At 32.9% G+C, this 15,285-nt stretch overlaps 1 pseudogene; it reads left to right on the forward strand.

The window, feature by feature from the left end:
• Positions 1-13,279, forward strand: part of LOC120592512 (archaemetzincin-2-like) — a 57,802-nt pseudogene extending 44,523 nt beyond the window's left edge.
• The last annotated feature ends 2,006 nt before the right edge of the window (positions 13,280-15,285 follow it).

The raw sequence follows: 15,285 nt of genomic DNA on the forward strand, positions 1-15,285 counted from the left end.
TCTAATATCAGAAGTGATATACCATTACTTCTCCTGTATCCTAATGGTCACACAAGGCAACTCTGATACAATGTGGGCATGAATACCAGGAAAAAGGGAATCCCTGGGGAACATCTGCGAGTCTAGTTACCACAAATACAATAGAGAATGGAGAGGACTGAGATAAACTGGTGAGGGCATGCCCTACTAGAGTAATTCTATTTATACTTTTTAGAACACTATCTAAAACAAAAAAAAAAAAAAGCAAGTCTGCCAGTCTAATTACACCTGGAAGGAAACACTCTTTTAAAAACACTGTACGCATTGGGAAAAGGTGGATAAAAAGAATATCAGTGAAAGAGAAAACGATATGTTATTGGAATATATGTTATTTTCAGGTTATATCAAGAGAGGAAAGAGAAAATGTTCTATGTATATTTGATTCGAAACAGTAAGGTCTTTTATTTCAGTTAGTGTTGAGGGGCAGGTGGTATAATTGTCTGTTTCCAGCTGGAGTACTTAGTAGCTATCATTATACACACATTAAGATGATGTAAAAATGTAATTTGCATAAAATGCAATCATAATAATCTTTAAGTCATTTTACCTACTGTAAAGAGGACCCCAAAGAAAGTATTCTGGCTAAAATTTTAATTGTCATTACTTGTTATTCAAAAAAACCCATAAAAATTGTGATCAGACCTTGATTTTCATGAATATAGGTCTTTCTTTTTTTGTTGTTAGAAGAGCATAACTATAAAAATAATTCCCATGTAGATATGTAGATGACTTACCAATTGAGAAAAAAGAGGTGGATTGAATAATAAGGAATATAAAAGGAAAACTGTATGTTACCATTTCTGGAACTTGGAGAAAATAGAGGTACATTACTAACATAGATTAAGTTAATGACATCTGTCATTGGTAGAGGCAGAAGAATTCAGAATCTGAGAAAGGAAAGAAAATTGGATAATTGATTTTGTTCTATTTTGAAATGTCATAACTTTTTTCAGTTTACAGATAGATCCCACATCCTTGTTATTATGGATGTATGTGTGTTTGTGTATATGATCTGTAATCACATAGTTAACACAAAACACATATATATTTATCTTTTCTTGTGACAGAGCTAATTGTCATGTTTTGTAGAATAATTATAAAACCTCTGTATTAGAAAATTTAACATGGCAGATGAAGCAAATGAATTATAGATCATATTGATATTCTCCTAAAGGAGTTGAAATGGAAATGACTGTTTAAGAGGCCCAGATTAAGTAAAAATACTGAATCATAAAAAAAAGCAGCAGCATAGTTTTTATTTAGTATTATGAATAAGTACTTCAGATTTCTGGAATGGTACCATGTCTCTATCAATAATGGCAGAAGAGCTAGTCAATAAAAGAAATTTCAAGATATCTAAAATATACTTTGTTATGTATAAATTAGAACAGATTGTTTTAGAAATCAATATGTGGTATTAATTTTATGCTCTATAACTATATAATATTGACTCCACTTTCAGTTTTTCGTAACAACTTGTGGGTCATCATCAGAGTATAGTAATTGGACAAAATACTGATCTTTTATTTGACCTAGGCCTCCTGCTAGTGTTTTTGGCTGTGCAATATCTGGCAATCTGAGGCTCAAATCAATTGTGAAATAAAGATAATGATGCCTGCCTCAAAGGATATTTATTAGGATTAAATGAGCAAGAATTTGCAAATAATTTGGAACCTGAAGACCAGTACACAAATGTTGATTATTAACCCTCATCTCCATCCTATGCTGGAATATGGTTTCTCTCCTTTTATGCTTTATTCTCCTTCCTTTCTACCCTATTGTACCACTGTCACTGCTCTTACTGTCACAGGACTAGACTCAGCAGTTCCTGTACTTATAGCCTACTTATAGTCTGCTGTTTCTGATGTGCTGGGCATTAAAAATAAAAATTGAAGAAAACAAACTACCTTAGCAGCTTGTTGAAATTTTTGCATTAAATAAATAAGACTATAATTTAAAAGCTCTGGTGTGAAACAAGAGGCAGTAGCAGTGCAGTGAGGTGGTAGCCTTGTTTGGAGTGATCTGGATCATCTACTATTTGTGTAATTACCTCCTGGCACCTGGTTGAGTTCCAGAAAGATGAAATCTAAGAAGTGTGAAAGTTGAATAAATGAAATGTTCTAGTATTGTGGATATTTGGATATGATGTATGAATATATAAATATACTTATAGTTATATAAAATAACACAGCTCTTTCCTGGATGATATGTCCATGTGGATGCCGCTTACTATTTCTCAAATCTCAAGCTTTATCTCAAGTCATTCTCCTATCTGAATTGTCTCAGGAAATATGAAATATAATTTTATTTCTAAAAGACTTCACATACACTGCCACAGTAAAGTTACAGTAGTATGATATTAGTGTCTAATAGTCTACAATATATAATATGTTTAATAAATATGCAGTCAGGTAAATAGTATAATATAGGCATTTTTAAAAAAACCTTTCATTGTCTCCTTTAGCTCCTGTTCATAACAATATCGAAGAATGTAATACATTGTCACATACAGGCTAATTTTCTTGAATATCTCCACACTAGTCTATAAATGCCTTTACAGCATAAATCATATCCTTTTTCTCCTCGTATTCCAAATAACTAGCATAAGACTGACATTTAGTAGTTCTTTATAAATGTTTTTTTGAATGGATGAATAAAAAAAAAATGGATGAATAAAGAGGAGGGGTGACTAGTACAGCCAAAGGCAGTCAGAAAAAATTCACATGAAGTGTTAACATTTGACCTCTCCCTCCCTTTCCTCTCTCATTTGATTTTCTGTATTTTGGGTTTGCTTTTCTATTAAAAAAAATCATTTATGTATAATTTATGTATCATTGATGCCACCTATTGTAAGTGTTCAATTCAATGATTTTTAGTAATTCTGTGCAGTTTTAGAACACTTCCACAACACCAAAAATGTTTTCATTTTCCTATTTTCAGTCAATCTCTACCCCTACTCCCAGCCTCAGGAAACTACACATCTTCTTTATGTAGCTATAGTTTTTTTTTTTTCCTAATAATTTTCTACAAATTGAAAAATACAGGATATGGTCCTTAGTGACTGGCTTCTATCACTTAGTATAATGTTTTCACCTTTCATCCATGCTGTAGCATGTATCAGGACTTTGTTCTGTTTTCGTTCAAATGTATTCCATTTTGAGCAGTGTCTGGGATACAGTGTCAAAAAGACTTTATACAACTGAATGGAGAGCTCTGAAACTGGGAGGCATGGCCCTGTAATGTCGTCCAGATTTGGGGCAAGGGAGGCAGGCCTTTATACCTTTGCATTGACGAGTGAAAGTGACTTTACGCAACGTAACTCTATCAATGGAGACAAATCTTGAAGAGGGCTGCTGGTAGGTTAGGCTTGTCTATCAGCACCACTCATAGCAGCCAAGGAAGTAAATCTTCTTGTCCTGAGGAGGATCCAGGTGGTATATCACAGCATTCACTACATAGAACCAAAAGGGTTTTCTCACTAATGACATGAGGGGTGTGAGGTAAATTGAGGCATCAAGGATGAATCTAATGTTTTTGGCCTGAGCAACTAGAACTGAGATGGCAAAGGCTGTAAGTGAAGTTTTTTGAGGGGAATTTCAAGAATTTAGTTTGCACTGTGTTGTGTGTGAGATGTCAATTAAACATCCAAGTAGATACATCAAGTTGACAGTTGGATATATAAGTCTGTCAAAGACTCAAGGTGATTTTATTAATAACTGCCAGTACTTTTCAACTGCACTTTTTCAACACAATTCTTGTGTTGTTATTTTGTTTTTCTTTTCTGGTGACCTTTGAAAATATTTTCAATCAAATTCCGTAGCACTAGTACCTGCTTCTATTTACTGAAATCCCGGGAATCTAAGAATAACTTTTTTTATGTTTCCACACTTGAATGACAACTTGAGTATATACCAATTCCCGTGGAGTGCTAAACTGTTCTTACATATTACTTTTTTCATGCATTCATATTTATGACTATTTCTAGACTGTTTCTCTTCACTTCAGATGTAGTATAGTCTCATAGAACCCATGCTTTAGTTATTGTTTGTTGACTCATCCTTGACAATAATCAACAGCAAAAATCTGTCTATACCCAGTGTTTGAAGACACTCAAGATATGTTGATTGAATTTGGCTCTTTCCCAGTCACTGAGGCCAATAAGAACTTATTTATTAAGATGGGACATATGCTCATATTTAAAAAGCTTAATTGTATTCTTGGTTAATATTGTTGTCTCAATTATGCAGATTTACTTTGGGTGGTTAATATTAAATTAGCTGTTAACATGTGTTTGTCTTAATTATCTCTGTTATTACAGGAGGTCATATAAAATACTTCTGGTTTCAGAATATGTTCTTTTCTTATTTTTGGTTTCAAACACTTCTGGGCAATTTGGAATAAGGCTAGTAAAGTTTTCAGTCATTTAGATATCTTAATATCATCCTAGAATTTTTGATTTGTGTATTAAAGATGAGTAGAAGTTTATTGTATAGGTAGGGGTAAGGAATCCAAGCAACAAAGAAGAATAAGTCCAAAATAACAATATCACTGAAGGTTTTGTACAAGGAATTAGGTAGTCAGAGTGAGTATATAGACAGAAGCAGTGACCTATTTTTATACCCAATTCCATGTTTATAAAATATATTATTGAAATACATATTTGGCTTTGGATTCACAGAAATTGCTTACTCTTACCCTATAACACTAGCAAGGTAATAAAGATTCTTATAGGTTGACCATGCTTTTATACACATTTCCACTGTTGTGTTGAGCAACAATAACAAAATCCCACAAATTGGTAGTCAGACTTGGGATTTTGAAAGATTACAGGCAGTAATTATGGTGAATCCGTTCCTACAGGTTAAATCCTGTGGTCCTCTCTTAGAAATGCACATTCAATGACACTTCAGTAACAAGGCCAAGAATTAAATTAGGAAGAGAAATTAAGTCTTTAAAAAGGTGTTACATTTCAAAGTCAATGATAGTGACCAAATTGGATTAGAACCCTGGTGCCTTGAGCACCAGCCCAGAGGTATTTCCAATATACCTCATGACCACAAAATTTAAGGCTTCAATTTGACTTTTATTTTCTATTGTGAATATTGATTTCCTAGGGAAAAAATGAAATGTGCTGTAGTGGTCCTGTATGCTTTATTGACCAGATAAACTCTAATTGATTAAGAAGGCTTATATAGTATTCTGCAGTTTGTATATTACTGCAGATTTTTTCAATAAAGCTTCTACAGTGATGGCTGATTGCAACTACGTATATTAATAAACAGTACTACTAACGTACAAACAGTTATTATAGATTTATCTGTTTTATAAGCCTGCCTTAGCCTAAATAAAACCTTCAGTGTATTTTATAGTACTTCATGAGGAGCTTTATAATTAAGTTCATGTTTATATGGGGAGAGGCACGACAATAGAATGCAATTCCTCGAATCCTTCAATTTTTGCTGACTGTATTGAAAAATACAGAAGCCAAATAAAGCTACTAGATACATTTATGACAAAGTTATACATGGTATATTTTATTTAATATTTTTCTACAAGTGTAATACTTGATCAAGTTTAAATTTTTTTCATCCTACCCTTGATATAGAAGACTCGAAAGCTATTACATTTCTCTTCAATATTTCTTATCCTCACATTCATTTAATATTAACTTAATTAATTTATCCTATGTATTGATCATTATAAGCAACCTGGGTGTACTATAGTTTACTTTGCTATGCTGAATTAATCATTCTTGGCTACAAACAAAATAAATCTAGGGTAAACACATTTTGGGGAGGGAGATACTACTAGCCACAAAATGGAGACAAAGATGAATTCCTTTATGATTTTCCTAGTCTCCTCTGACAGTATCCACTGGGACAGTTAAAAAACTTCATGGGAAAATGATTTTATTACACTGTGCAACCATGACTGTTGCTTCTTGTTTTATCTCCCCCAAAGTTGTATTAAATGCAGAAGTAGGAATAGGATATGGAAACAGCAAAATAAAGTATATATTAGTTTTAGACATTTTAAACTAGAGCCTTAATATGACAATCATGGTAAATTGCATCGCCGTTATAAACTATGTATCAGGCTTCAAACTGTAAAACAAAATAAAGCACACAAGATAAACCTTCTTAATCAATCAGCATTGCCAGGGCTCCTACTGAATTGCACGATTCAGGTCTATTATTTCATTGAACAATACCATTAAACAACAGAATATACTAGAAACTTTTAGAACATTCCAGCCAACAGCAGAATACACATTTTTTCCCCCAAGACAGATCATATCCTGGCCCATAAAACTAATCTCAAAAATTTAAAGGAATTAAAATCATGGTAAGGTATGCTCTTTTACCATAATGAGATCAAACTAGAAATCAATAATAGAAAAAGGAAAATCCTCAAATACTTACAAATTAAATGACACACTTTTAAATGTTTTATGGATGAAAGAGGAAGTCTCAAGAGAAGTTAAAAAAATACATCAAACTGAAGGAGAATGAAAATGCAAGATGTCAACATTTGTGAGACGCAGCTAAGGTAGCTAAAGTAGTACTGAGAGTGAAATTTATAGCACTAAATATTCACATTACAAAAGAGGAAAATTCTTATAATTCACACACCCATTTCAAGAAATCAGAAAAGAACAAAATCTAAAACAAGCAGAAAGAAATTAATAATAAAGATAAGAGCAGAGATCAATTAAATTAAAAACACAAAACAACAGAGGACAGCAATTCATTGAAAAGATCAATAAAGTTTATAACAACCATAAAATGGAGAGGACAAAATTTACTAATATCAGGAATGAAACAGTGATATTGTTACAGATGGGTAAGGGGATGCTATGTACAACTAGCAAAATCTGTGCAGGGTCTTAAGTGGGAAACTACAAAACCCTGATGAAATAAATCAAACAAGATCCAAATAAATGGAGACATGCCATGTTTATGGATTGGAACGCTGGCCATAGTAAAGATGTCAGTTCTCCTCAAATTGATCTATAGGTTTAAAACAGTTAAGTCTACAGTTATTAAAAAAAATAAAAACGAAAAATGCTCACAGACACTAACTTTACCAGTGCTTTCCATAATGCTTTATTTCAAGGATCATTTTAGTTTTTTTTTCTAAATTCTGCATCATGATTATTAAATGATCTGCTACAGCAATGGCTAACCTGTTATTTCTCAAATACACTATTTTCTTTTCTTAGAATTTCCTCTTTAATTTCATCAACCAAAATTTAGCTTATGCTAATATCCCTCTGGTTGAAGGTTTTCCTGAACTTCATTCTCACACACTTCTCATAGGTTTTCCCCTAGTACTTTCGACTTACCTGCTATTAAATTTATCACATTATATTGACTTATTGGACTCTTGTGGTACAACAGTCTTTGGCTATTTTTTTCTCATTCTTGATTCAGGTTTCATTCATTCATGCATTCATCCACCAAACGTCTTTGTAGGTATTGTGCTATGCAGTGGGTGTACAAAGATTTGTAACACCCTTCTTAAGTCTCTTACTCTGCTGCAGTTCAAATATTGGTTCGAGGATAATAGGAAATTCATTTCTATTTTTAGTCTTATTTGCTTAAAAATATAGCAAATTCTTCTAGTTTTTTTTGTTTGTTTCACATAATTATGGTCAATGAGATATGAATATAACTGGCAAATATATGTAACTCAGTCCTTTCTTCAGCACATAGGCATTGAATAAGCCACTATTTACCATACTTTTTGAAATGCATTGAAAAACATTTATCTGGTTTGTGTTTTCATGGAGTTTAATATATCATATTGACCAGGTTTTCAGGATTTTTTTCTGTCTTTGACAGACACAAGCAATAAACATTTTATGATAATGCTTTAAACATATTCATATGTTTGGACAAACATAGTTTTAATAGTACAGCTCCCCCAAAAAGCCATGTTGTGTCTCAATTGACTTTATTTGGGTGAGAAATTTGAATGAAAAGTCTTTTTAAATTTATATTATTTTTTATCCTTGTGAATATTAAAAAATATGGGCTTATGTTTATCATAGAATATAATTTTGTGCCTCATATCTTTTGCAGTTCTAGAATGTGTTAATTTTTAAAGTTTTGCTATTTTAGGATTCTTGATAGTATTTAAGCAAGTGATATCAGAAAAGATCGACAAACCATAAAATGGCTTTATCTATAGCTAAAACTATTGACAAACTGCACATTTGTCTACTTTGTCAAAACATCTGAAAAAGCCATTGGCCTATATACATCAGGAACATTTTGCTTCACATCTCACAACCTCTGAAACTTCTGAAAGCGGAGTTTCAAATAAGTGGCTCTTGTTATAGAAAACTAATTTTCCATCATTATCAGAACACAAACATGAGTTTTAATCCCCTTAGAAAAGCTACCAAATTTAATTGCAATTTTCTAGGCTTGATTAGTTTGAGATTGCTTGTGTTGTGGGAACATGATTACATACATGTGTGGTAGATCTTGAGAATGATGTGTTATATTTATTTTATTCTCAGTAACAGGTAATATAAATATTTTAAATGGAATGCACAATTAATCTTTTTCTAGTAATCTGTCACAGTAAGCTCTTTTCTAATTTCTAAAAACAATATGTGTACATGGACATACATATATAAGCATAATCATATATTTTATATGCACAAGATAAAAAGCATATGAAAATATAAATGAAAGACTTTAAGCCTCTCCATCATGCCTCACTACAAGGACCCTTAGCTCCTTTTCTAAAAGATATTATTAACATTTTCTGTATATACCTGTAATAGAAAACATAACCACAGCAGCACGTGGAACTCTCCCTGAATTTTTTTTTAAGTTTTGTACTCTGTTCCATTAAATGGATGCACACAAGCTTTTAATCATTTTTAAGTTGTTGGACATGTGGGTTGATTTTGTTTTTGCTATTAAAGCAAAATTAAATAACATTATAATGAGCTCTTGTCATAGTTTTTGAATAGGGCTATGGGGTAATTTCCCAGGAAAAAAATTGGTAGGTCAGAGAGTTTCTGGATTTTAAATTTTCTTGGACATTGAAAAATTGGCCTCCAAAAATCGTAGTTTTAAAATTGGCTGTTTTTCCACATCTGTGCCAAATCATAATTTTACTTAACTTTATAAATTTTACCAATATTTTAGTTGAAAAATTGTTGTTTGCAATTTAAGTTAAATGTCCTTTTATATTTTTAGCCATTTGTATTTTGTTTTAACTACCTGATTATAAATTCTGTACATTTTTTTCTCTATTTGATATCTTTTTACATACATAAACACACACACACACACACACACACACACACACACACACTCATGCTGCTTACATTTGAAAGCAGTTGGAATTTTAGAACAAGTTTAAACAACAGTGTTGTTCAGGGCTCCGGTTTTTCTAAATTTTCATGGAATTATGCTAGTGTTTTGTCACTAAGTATTATGCTTTCCTTGATTTCTAATATAGATATAGACAATTATTTTTAAAAACCAGAACTGCAAGACATATTTATCTACTAGTTCCCAGTTTTTACTCTTAAACATCATAAATAAGTCCTGGAGATCTATTGTACAGCATAGTGATTATAGTCAACAGTACTGTATTATAAACTTTAAAGTTGCTAGGAGACTAGATCTTAATTGTTCCCACTACAAAAAGAAAATGGTAATTATGTGACGTGATAGAGGTGTCGGCTAATGCTAAGGTGATAATCATATTGCAACATATAAATATCAAATCAACACGTTGTATACTTTAAACTTACCCAATGTTACATGTCAATTATATCAATAAAATATCAGGACAGAATATTATTCTTTGTATGTTTTTACTTGCAAATGGTAATCATAAATTTTTCCTCTGGTCTACTTAAATTATACATATATAATTTATATAATATACATATTACATATTTTACTAAAATCGCTGATTTTGAACCACCTTTGTATTCCTGTCATTATTCATTCATATCAATATTTACCGTGTGCCTAAAATGCGGCAGGCATTTCCCAGAAGCTAGAGACTCAGAAATAAAACACATTAAGTCCTTGCCCTAAAGTTACATGGTTATTTTAACATATCAGTATCTTCTCTTTTCTCACACTTGATTTCTTACGTGGATATTGATTTTAATAGTTATGCTGAATTGAATTTTGTTATCAGTGTTATTCTGACATCAAAAAAATATTTTTAAATGTCAGCTTAATTACTGCTCTGGAAAATTTTAAATTGCATTGGAATTAAATTCTTGGTTTGAAATTACTCTGAGACCATCTGGGCCTTTTTATTTATAGTAGGGTTTTTAAATCAATATTTAAAAATTAATTTTTATTCAGTTACTGGCTTGTTTAGATTTTCCATCTCTCCTGGAATTAGTTTTGGCAATTTATGTTATTTCTACAATAAAATACATTTAATCTTGGGTTTCAAAGAATTTTACACAAATCATTCTAAATTTTTAATATATATCTTTTAATTTGTTTTCTGTCTTTTTCCTTTTCTCATTTCTAATTTTGCAGCATAGCATTTTACCTTTTTTTTCACCCATTTAGAAAAATATATGTATGAACTATTTGGGGATTTTCAATAATATTGATTTAAACCTTTAAAATTTTTCCTCTTTATTTTCATGGCTATATTTTATTTTTTTTCAAAACTTTTACATTAAAACAACAATTTAAAAAATATTATTTCTTATTTAGGAATATATGACTTAAAAGAGTATGGATTTTTTTTCCACTAAGAATAGCTTTAGCATTATCCATTTTTAAAACGTGTATTTTTAATCATTACTGTCTCTGTATTATGCATTATTGATTTGTATTTTACCTTTAAGAGTTGTATAACAGCGTTTTGTTTATAATTTAAAAATATTTTTAGATCATTTTGGATTTTCTTTCCTCTTTAATTTTAAATATTACAATATTTTGGTTGGAAAATGTGGCTCTTTTGTACATTCTTAAATGTATTGTGATTTTCTTTGTGTTCTAACATATGCTTAGTTTTAGTAGTTGCCTTATCAGATAAAATTTTGTATTTTCAGGTTATATAGAATATTATATGGCTATAGCAGATGCCCATATCCCTCACACCCTGCAGTTTTCAGTGTGTGCCTTTGGACTTCCAACTGCTAATGTCTCTCTCTCTCTGACACAAAGCTCATTTTGAAATCTTTCAAGACTGTTCTGTTTCCATGCAGCAGGCCAGTTCTGGTGAATTAACACATGCCCAGCAGCCCCCAACCAATGACTGCTAGGTTATGGGATATGAATGTCCTTGCCGCCCTTCCCCCCGCCCCAAACTGTGTGGGGAAGTTTAGTCATATTTTACGCATTTCTCAGAGTTTTTCCATGTAACTAATCTGTGACAGGTAGTTTCATTATGTACCCTTTATTGGATGCTTTCCCTTCATTATGTGACTTCTCTCTTCCCTACCTGTGCTCCTTGTCTTCTCTAATAAACACATTTCACTGGAATTCTTGTCTTAGGACTAGCTTTTGGGGGAATTGAAAATAAGACAATACCAATCTCATTAATACATTTTTTCCTGGTAGATTATGGGGTAATCTATCTCAACAGATAGACTTCCTGATAGATTATATGGTAATCTAACTGAAAAAGATTATGAGACTTATTCATTAGCTATTTACGGTGGGTTAAAGTCTGTTACTCACTCATTGTTTTCCTTAATTTTGTTCATATAGTCAACGTTTCATATTTTCAACATTTTGTTATTCAGTACCTAAATATTAATCATAAAGTTTTATTATCAATGTGGACAGTATTCTTTATCATTATAACATGTCCCTTTTTTTCCTTCTTTAAAAATTCTACATTGGGATTAATATTACAGCATAACTTGGTTTATACTTTCACTTTTAAATCGTTTTAGATATACTTATTAGATGCAGCATATATTTGCTAGTGTTATTTTATCTGCTCAGCCTTTTAGTTCCAATATGTGAACTTATCCGATTTCTACTTATTGATATACAAATATTTGGTCTTAGTTCTTTCATTTCATTTTATGTTATGTTCTATATTCAAGGCTTTCTTTGTTTTCGCTCTTCTGCTGTGCGAATTATGTGAGTATAGGTTTGTTCGTTCTAGTGTTTAGCTTTATAACCTTAGATGACATATGATGAATTTCTGAAGGATGGAAAGAACTTCTCCTATCCAGGCTGACAAGGGGTGAAAGTCCTTCCACGAAGAGAGATTAATGTGTGCCCTTGCACAGGAGGCAAATGTTATTCTAGAGAGAATGAGAGTAGATATAGCCTTAATGAAACGCTAGTCTTTTCTTTGTTACTGTCCCTGAATGAGGAAAAGAATTACTAAAAAGAAAACACTATAATAGGGTCCTTGTAGTTCCACTATTTAAATTCTTTGTGATTTGAAATATCTTAAGATATCAAAGGCCTTACTTTTCTAACCCTTTAAAATAATATATTAAATTAGTTCAAATTCAAGTTCATCTCTTCCAGTTTTGAAAAATCTGCTTTTTGATGATTCTTGCTTTCACTTTGGGGAGGGGGTTGTGGCATGCAGCATTAATAATCATTGGCATAGTGTTTGTAAAGTTACTTGTCAGTGATTCTCCAGATAATTATAATAAAAAAGGTTACAAATGATACCTAATACATAGTAAGCATTTACTGTGTATTGAACACTGATCCATCTTATTTATATGTAGTAACTTGTTTAACCCTTATGAGTTAAATGAGGATTATATTACATGCAACTATGAGTTGTATATTGATACCGCTATAAATTTACATTTGAAAAAACTGAGTAGCTGGAGGCTATATATCCTGCCCAGGGTTTCACATCCCTTAGAATAGTAGAGCCAGGAGTTGAATTCATGATTCGTGATACTAGTCTTTTGAACTCTTAACCATGACACTACACATCTTTGGGTAGGAGCTATCTTTTAAGAATACATATCTGGGAGAATAAGATATTTCACTCTCGTCCTTCCTCTTATACTTAAAACCTGGATAAGAGGGTGGCTCTATAGTGTAGTGGTTAGCATGCCTGCTTTACACTCAGAAGGTCCTGGGTTCGCCCCAGGTGGAGCCACGGACCATACCCCGGTGCGTCAGGCCCCGGGCGCGCCGGGCACCCCGAGTGCTACGGCCTGCCCCACCCCCGCAGTTTGCCGGGGCCTGCTGCAAACGCGTGGGAGGAAACTCCCACGCCCCGCCTTCAGAGATCCAGTTCTTAAGGGGAGACTGCAAAATCCGCAGGTCAGGGGTGGAAGTGGGGAGAGGGGTGTATTAAAAATAAATAAGAAAATAAAAATAAAACCTGGATAAGACAAATGAAACAAACAGCAGAAGACTGAAAGGTGGTGAAAAGAAGGCCGACCCAGCTAGGGTTGAGTCCCCTGGAGATTATTTTCACCTTCTGTCTATCCCAACCTGAGTACAGAAGTTATCAACTCAGAAATGCCATCAGGTGCTGAAAGAAGAACAATGAGGAAAATCAGAGTTAGTCTGCTCTTTTCTGGCCAGGAGACTGGGAGACAAGTGGTTCTCAACTGGGGGTGATTTTGTTCCCCAGGGGATGTTTAGCAATATTAGGAGACATTTGTGGTAGTAAGTTCTGCGGTGGAGGAATTCTACTGGTATCTAGTGTATAGTGGCCAGGAATTCAACATCCTCCAATGCACAGGGCAGGTCACCATGACAAAGAATTATTTGGCCCCAAATATCAATAGTGCCAAGGTTGAGAAATCCTGCTGTCAGTGGTCCAAGGAGGGATCAGCAAACTATGGCCCTGCTTGCCAAATCCAGCCCACTACCTGTCTTTGTAAATTATGTTTTGTCAGAACTTTTGTTTTACATATAATACATATGGTGTGTGTGTGTGTGTAGAGAGAGAGAGAGAGAGAGAGAGAGAGAGAGGAGAGAGAGAGAGAGACTGACTGACTGACTGACTTGGACTTGTTATGGACAGTTTTAATAGGAATTATTTTTATTCAAAATAACAAATAAAAGGATTTGCATTCAAGGAGAATCTTCCTTCAATATACAGAAGGCTGAAAAGGGGGCCAAGCCTCCACTCTGGTTTTTGCTGCACCAAGTTCTCTGGTGGTGGTGTTTCCTTGATCAGCATGCTCTGAGGGAATGATATTCTGCTATAGGCTTGGCAGTGTTCTACTTCTCTACTCAGCTGTTTCTCTTTGCTTTTGCAGATGTACTAATAAAGTATGTAAGAAATAGCAACAGACTATCTCTAAAAATGAATATTACCATGGAAAATATTCTGTTGGCAGGAAAAGCGAAATTGTATTTTAAAGTTATTTTCATTGGAATTTATTACTTCTTCAAACTTTCACTGCAGATTTCTACATAGAGTAATACGTATAATACCTAACATATGTATGAACTGATGACACATTGCAAGTTCTTCAATAAAGGATCTATTCATAGTTTCATAATTATTCTCTTTTCAAAATACATATTAATTACAAAGAAGAAAATAGTAACTTTACAGGGGAGAAATCTGATAGATGCCACCTTAATCAAGTGATCGAGGTTAATATGTCATCAGTAATAAGCCATACTGACATCACGAACCCTTTGAGGTGATGTATGGAGAACTCTCCTTCACTTCTGTGGTATTCTGGGCAAAAAAAAATGTAAAACTGGAATTCAACATGAAGAACGATCACACAAATCCAAATTGAGGGACATTCAACAAAATAACTGGCCGGCTCTCTTCTAAAGTGTCAAGATCATGACACTTCCCGAAGTTGGAAGACATGACAACTAAATGCAATGTACTGTTCTTGATTGGATCCTAGAATAGTAAAAAAATATTGGTGGGACAATTGACAGTATTTGATTAAATTTTTGTAGATTAGTGGTATTCTATCAGTGATAATTTTCCGGTTCTGGCAGTAGCACTATGGTTATATCAGATGATAACAGTTGGGGAAGCTTCATAAAGATAAAGGAACTCTGTACTGTTTTTACAACTTCTTTTGCTTATATATTGCTTTTTAGTCCACCATGTCTAGTACAAATTAGCAGCTTCATAAAAGCTTGAATAAATATACATCCATTATTTTAATCTTATATTTTATTTGTTTATTCCTTCTAACTTTGTTTCTTGATCATAGATCATACTTCTCCAAAGAAGCTAATTATTTTCTCTTCTTATATAGAAACCTGAAAAATTCCAATACCCAACTGTGTTCACATTTATTTTCAAAGATTCTAATGA

Source organism: Pteropus medius, unplaced genomic scaffold, assembly GCF_902729225.1.
Source record: "Pteropus medius unplaced genomic scaffold, Ma_sr-lr_union100, whole genome shotgun sequence".
Lineage (NCBI taxonomy): Eukaryota > Metazoa > Chordata > Mammalia > Chiroptera > Pteropodidae > Pteropus > Pteropus medius.